This window comes from Malurus melanocephalus, unplaced genomic scaffold (assembly GCF_030028575.1).
Source record: "Malurus melanocephalus ecotype Western Australia unplaced genomic scaffold, MMel_1.1 scaffold_705, whole genome shotgun sequence".
NCBI classification, from domain to species: domain Eukaryota; kingdom Metazoa; phylum Chordata; class Aves; order Passeriformes; family Maluridae; genus Malurus; species Malurus melanocephalus.
The window spans coordinates 155701-162790 of NW_026623937.1; the positions used below are offsets into that span (position 1 = coordinate 155701).

At 35.6% G+C, this 7090-nt stretch overlaps 1 long non-coding RNA gene across 1 annotated transcript; it reads left to right on the forward strand.

Moving 5' to 3' along the window:
- Nucleotides 1-544: 544 nt before the first annotated feature.
- On the forward strand, nt 545-6822 carry LOC130584423 (uncharacterized). Its single transcript, XR_008966508.1, has 3 exons — nt 545-843; nt 2317-2534; nt 5010-6822. It is a non-coding gene; the product is annotated as an uncharacterized LOC130584423 (long non-coding RNA).
- Nucleotides 6823-7090: the final 268 nt, after the last annotated feature.

The window sequence follows — 7090 nt, forward strand, 5'->3', positions numbered from 1 at the left end:
CACTAAGCCAATTGGAGGGAAGAACAGACACTAAGCCATGACTCTAGGGCATGCAAGCAATGAAAGCTTGAGTACTAATGCCCATGGTCAAATTCTTCCAGGAAGACCCACAATTAATAATTTGGGTGAAATCTGATGTAAAATCTTTTGTAAAAAAAAAGCTGCTAGTGCTGAAATCAAAGTTGTATGCTTGGCATTACAGCAGTCTAAAGCTCTGTTCCATATGTAAACACTTTTTATGCCCTGAAGAAAATTGTAGGCCATATAGGACCTCAGACAATTACCTTCCTGTAAAATGCAAAACCTGTCTACATTGTTTTTTGCTGTGAAATAGCACAACTTACATGCTCTTTTACATAATGTTAGGAAAGTAATTTTCAAAGGGAGCTGACAAATAAATACATGAAGATAGAAATGATACCTGCTTTTCATTGCATCTGTCTATTTCCTCCACTAACTAAACACCCTAACTAAAATAAATATACATTTGTATAGATATCATTTTAGATACTTTTAAATTTATAAATGTGTACTATATATTATATATAATAAATCCTACACAGTGATGTATGTGATAAGGTATATCATATACACAGTATTTGCTGTACTACACAGTACATTCTGCATGCTATGTGCAACACAGTGCATAACAAAGTTGATGTATTTTGTTCTTGTAAATAAATTTGTATTTATATTATACTCCATACATTAACATCTATATAGAAATAGCAGATAATATTGTAGTATGTTTACCATTACAGGCCTATACATCTTCTGTATATACCTATTTGCTTCATACATCTTCTTTCAATACCTCTTTTCAGAACACCCTTTGTAGGAAAGGTGATGTTAATTGACTTACTGTTGCTGTGTGCTTACTGTTGTGTTTTGTGTTCTCTAGTCCAAGGCAGAGTCAGAATATAAACTAGCTACAGTTTCAAAAGTGTGTGATTCTGGCCTACAGTCTGTACAAGTTCAGATAGAGGTTGCTAAGTGTCTTAAACCTGCTTAATTACAAAAAAGCAGTCACAAAATTACCACGAACCCTCAGACTAGAAGTTGATGCATGAATTAAGTTTTTATTCTGACTTTGATTGCAGTCATATCATGTTTTTACAGTGAATATACTCCTCTCTGAGTGTCTATAGAGTGAAGGCTCTGAAGTAATTTGGTTCCCTGTTGCAGATTGAAAAAATCCCCATCATTCTACATCTTTCCAGTCTTGGTGTACTTTTGCAGTAGGAAGCCCATTATTGAAAAATGTATATAGCTACCTCTGAGGATAAGAATTAAAAATATTTGAGTGATAGCAATTAATAATTTCTGCATTAATTGTAAGAAGTTACCAAAGGTTCAGAGCTCTGTGTGCACGTGTATATCTTGGAATGTGGCCTTCTGTCTTTTTCAGTGAGCTAACTGTTAGGAAGGAATTAAACCTACCTCTCTATCCTATGTGTATGAAAAGAGTCACCTCTCTGGTTATTAATTTTGTGTCCAGATGACAGAGAGAGAGATTTTTGAGAGGTCTCATGTTAAATGCTATATAGTGTAAAAGCTTGAGTTTTTTAGTGATACTAGCATAGAAGGTTTGTAAGTATTACTTTTTTACTAGAGAAAAAGAAAATTGCTACAAAATGTTGAATACCTGATGGTATTTTCTGTAAGTCTCTCCACTAACTATTTGGGTAAGTCACCTACTGGAACAGTCCCTTTTCCCCACATGCCACTTGTCAAACAGTTTAGCTGAACCCAGAATTTTGCAGGACCTCTTCTTAGTTTAGGTGGCTCTACTGCATCACAGGTTATGTCTTCTTGTCATAGAATCTGAATCTAAAGGGTGCATGATTATGATTGTGTATGGGTCTGGCCTACGTTGGATTACACTCTGATCATGTTCTATTTTTTCTTCACTATTTTGGTCCCCTAAATACACAGCTCAAACTTCTCTCATGTCCATAGGAAGGCTGGTGCGGTATGCATTCTTCTCATCTCCAAGTGATACACAGGATAATATCATTAATATTATACTGGCAGATCATCTAGGCCACCTTCTGTAAGCTTTATATCCACAGCTAATAATTGTCCACCCTCATTCATACAGATATCTCTGCCACTAGCAGAAAATTTAATCCTAGTCCTGTTAATGAAAGAGATACACGTATTTTGGGTTTTGTGATAAAATTCATATACGTATGATTAGAGTGTAGAATTCTGTGATAATATATAGCCAAAGTATGTCTTTCAATTGCTGTTAGTTTTCTCTGTAGCCATCAACCATGTCTATTGTAGGCCAAATAAAATTGTTTTCTTTTGCAGCTCACAGTGACACAGAACAGAGCACATTGTAACTCCAGGAACAGACTCGACTGTGAAAGATCTCTATCAGGCATCACAGAGAATTTGAGGCAGCTGGCAGTTATCAGCTGAAGCAGTTAGTCAGTAGAAAGGTACAAGATAAATAGATAATTGAAAAGCAATCTGGAAACCTGGGAGAGATAATAAGCCTCTCTTCTGGAAGGGAGCTAACAACTCAGGTAGGTCACTGATGAACTCAACTCCCTGATCAGTGCTTTGTCTAATATCACTGAAAATACAGCAGCAGTTCATGCCTGCCAGCTCTGAGGTTGTGTTCAAGTTATTGTTGGAAATGCAGTTTGGCATATTCAGTCACACAAATCATTATTGCAACAAAGTGAAGAAGGATTGTACTGCTGAAAGACAGGTATCCAAAATCCCAGGAGAAAGGTGTCATTTGTTAAATTACAGCTGCCAAAATAGAAAACTACTTACATGCCCTTCTTGCCCTCCATGCTACTGTGTTTATACTGTCATGCAACCAGTAGTATTGCTGCCAAACTGACCACGGTTGTCTGTGGGGCAGGTGATTACTTTTTTTGGAGAAATTTATATTTATTTTAAAATAATGGAACTATTCTGTTTTCTCTGCATGAGCACAGAGAAGGGAGGGAAAGGCCAATGTCTGTGAATAAAAGAATGTGTTGATCTTAGTAGCTGCATTTTAAAAGAGTCCTAAAAGCCATTTTTCTGTTCAAGTCACTATTATCTCAAATTCCTGACTACAGAAAGTGTGAACTCCTGCATGAACATGGAAGGAAACTGATACCATTTGGTAACTATTCTTTCTGGGTTCTGATCTCTTGTAGAACTATATTGGTGGTAGGGAGATAGCATGAGGTATTTTTGTGAGAGTGGGCACAGAAAAGAAGGTTTGGGGCTTTTTTAGAAAGGAAAGTGGCATTTTTTCCACCAGAGAAGTGATTTAATTGATCCACTAACATATTTTGTTAAACCACTCAGGTGGACCACAGGAAATAAATGATGCCAGGATAATATTAATTCTTGTGAAACTGAATATAACAAAAAAAACCAAACCCAAACAAACAAAACAAAAAAAAAAACAACCAACCAACAAAATAACATAAAAGTACTTCTGCTTCTCAATTTTCTTTGAAAGATGCTTTTAAAAATCTGTGTACAAGAATTGTATCTAAAAATTTCTCTGCATTTACAGTGAAAGAACATAGAGCAAAACACTTGCATCAAATATTTTTTATAGTGTGAGTTACTACAATTACAGTACTAAGTAGGAAAGCAACATATTAAATTCACAAAATCCATTAACAAAATTTGCATGTGTCCATGTTGCTGGTTAAAGAAATAATGTGAGTAATTTGAACAGTCTGTAAATCTTAAAAAGTAATTGCTGTTTTTATTATTTATGCATTGTTTTAGTATTTGTTTTACTATGATACTGGACATGAATTAGTTGTGTGCCTCTGCAAATTCTGCTTCTAAGTGTTGAATGTTTCCTTTCATATCTCATTCTGTGACTGTTAAAACCAAAAAAAAAAAAAAAAAAAAAACCAAAACAAAACAAAAAAAAAAACCCAACAAATTTTAAAAGATTACAAATGCACCAGAAGTTTTAAATTACCATTTGCTGTTTTGAAACCTGATTCATCTTTCCATTATAATCCAAATAACAGATTTTGGTCAGTCTAGATCCATTTTTTGTATGGATTTCTCAGTTTAGATGCAACTGTCCAATTGTAAATTACCATTGTGTTATAAGATATGCCTAACTTCCTTAGATTACAAAATTTCTTAGGGAGCAGGACTTACATATTTTTATTTCACTATTAAAAGAAGGTGAAATTATATAACCAAAAAAATTTGCTTTTTAGATAAAATTCCAGAATCTGCCTAAATATGTATTATATAAGGGTCCAACATATCAATAATTATAATTTAAAAAGAAGTTGACAACATATTTTCATAAACTGTGCAAATAATACTTGGAATAATATACAGAACCAGAAGTAAGAAAGCATCACTCCCAAGGAAGCATCCTTGTAATTAGGATAGAAACAGGTTTCTTTTGCTTTTTTTCTCTCTCTCATGAATCCTTTGAGTGTTTCAGTCTTTTTCTGCGCTGTGATCCAGATTCAACAGGAAAAGTGGAGAATAAATGGTTTAGCTCAGGCTCATGCTATATAACTCTGAGATTTAGGTACTACCATAGGAGTCTGAACAGAGGAAGTCCTTAAAAATTCTTTACGGTCAAATTCGTTAATTGTGCATGAAGGAAGACGTCTTTCATTATCTGGTTGTGCTCAAATATTAAGTCAGTGCTCTAAATCTCAGGGAATTAAGATGTCTGTTCTATATGGGTACCTGACTTGGATTAGCTGTTCAAACATCATGCCTGAGTGTTCCTAATGCTGTTTGCTTTACTATCAGGAAAAAGGGAAAGGCTTCCTCCTTAAGGGTTCTGAAATGCACCACTGAGCGCTGGGCTGCCTAACATACTACATGTGAACCATCCTGCAGCTATGATAGTGTGATATGAGAGTACATGGGTTTGCAGAAATGTTAAGCTTGAATTATGCAAAAATTTATTGTGGTCTAGGGTGAGACTTAAATGGGAATTTTAGGCATCTATATGGAAGTGCTCAGGTGTAAACTATATGTGTAATCTCTTGTTCTAGAAAACACAGTCAATGCAATCTATGGACCTTCTCGATGCCTTGCCTGCTGAAAAATTACCTTGCATAAGTTTCAGAGGGAGCTGTTATTCTCTAAACTCCGCCTGAACACAGAGAAAAATTATGGCATCATATGAAATGTACTCTCAGTTTCTGTCTTGCAGTTCTCTACAGGATGAAATTCCCAGAAACTCGAAAAATGTTATAATGTAATCACCAAGTTCCTGACAAAAATAGTGAAAAGAACTTACTTGAGTTTCTCCCAAAGAAAAATCAGGATTCCATAAAATTGTTGGATCCTCGCTTGCCCTTTGCTGTGACTCATGCACATCTTACAACTGTACTCAAAGCTATTGGCCAGGTAAAGCAATCTTGGATATCTTCATGTGCCTTTATTCTGAAAATGTGCATCAATGTAATGGCAGCTCTGGGATCTCTCCAGCTTATTCAATGCATTCAAGATATTAACAGGATTATTTCAGTTGGTAACCTGAAATAATATGAGATTACCTTTATTGATGCAGCTTACTCTGAATTTGATGTCCAGATGCCTTATTTACTTACTTACAGTTCCATGTGAATAAAATATTTTGCTGCAAAAGCAGTTTTTCGTTTTCTTTGTAGTGATTTTATCTACTGTGAGAAGTCATTGGTCCCTTATCCTAGAGGTTTTTGCTTCGCATAGCACCAGCACCACAAGGTTTTTTAGAGCGCTGGATTAATCTGATGATCTTCAGCTAATATACTACAGACCAGGTTGGAACCCGCCATAAAATGAGATCAGAAAGCAATAGCAAAGCACACAATCCAAGTTGTGGTCAAACTAAGGTTACATAGTGTGGCTACTGCCCCAGCTACAGAGACAGAGCCTGGACAGCTGCAGAGCAGTGGCAGCCAGCCAGCATGCCTGAACAGATGAAGATGAGGCCAAAAGGAGGAGGACTTAAACCTCAGATATTAGCTGTTCTAATATAGAACGAACAAGCTATATAAGAACTCACATACCGAGACAAGAACTGCAACTGCTAGTTGGAAAGAAAATCCTTGAAGTTTCTTGTGCAGCTTTTCAAATGGAAATTCTCAAGTATTAAAAAAATATTAGCTTTTAAGATGTATTTAGTTATAAAATTTGTTTATACAAGGTACATCATAAGCAATCTTTGCCCTCAAATACGTCATAGACCCCGGCATTAAAATGAGACCATGTCTTCACAGGCACATCACAGTTTATGCAAAGGTAATCCTGGTTTTCCTTCTTTGGCTGGGAATTAGACTCTGTGATCCCAACTATCCTGTTTTAGTATCCTAACTAGCTCACTCTTCACGTGGGCTTGCTAGGATACTCTGCTGTGTCTTGTGGATTATAATTGTTCTTTGAACAGTAAAAGCTATGTATGAAAAGTACGTTTTTCAGATATAATGTATAAGCTGTGCTATCTCCTCTGGCTGAAAAGATTATTTTGCCTATTCTATTTATAAAGGGTATTGATGCTTTACACAATAGTTGCAGACCCTAACACAAAGGTCTGGCAAGTGAAAATTAGGCAATTAAACAGCTCAAAAAGCAGGAAAAGAAAATGCAGTACAAAAAGATCTATCCAGAGAACCCATAGCTGTCTGTAACCCTCCCAGTTACTCTGCGTAGGAAGTATTCAGAATTAGCTGTGAATACAGATGACGTCAGAACCAGTCCTCTAAAGCTTTTCAATTTTCCAGTATGAAAATATGCTGTAGAACTGTGGAATCAGATATGAAACAAACTTAATTTTTTTTCATGTCAATAGAATATTTTTCATTAAATTTTAGTTAAACTGGGCTGTGTACTGTGTATATATTTTTTCCTATTAAATAAAAAATCTTTCCTGATAAGGACATCCTTTCCGAAAGCACTTCTTAAAATAGATACTGTGGATAGTGCTTTGACATTGAAGAAAACCAGCAAGATGCAAACAAATTCTTGCAAGTCTGGAATTGATGGCTGTATACTTTAGAAATGGTTTGACTCATTAGTAGATTAATAGGCTGCACAGAGAGCTGGATCTTTGAAAGAAGTCAGTGAATTAAGGGCAGACTATTACCCTGTT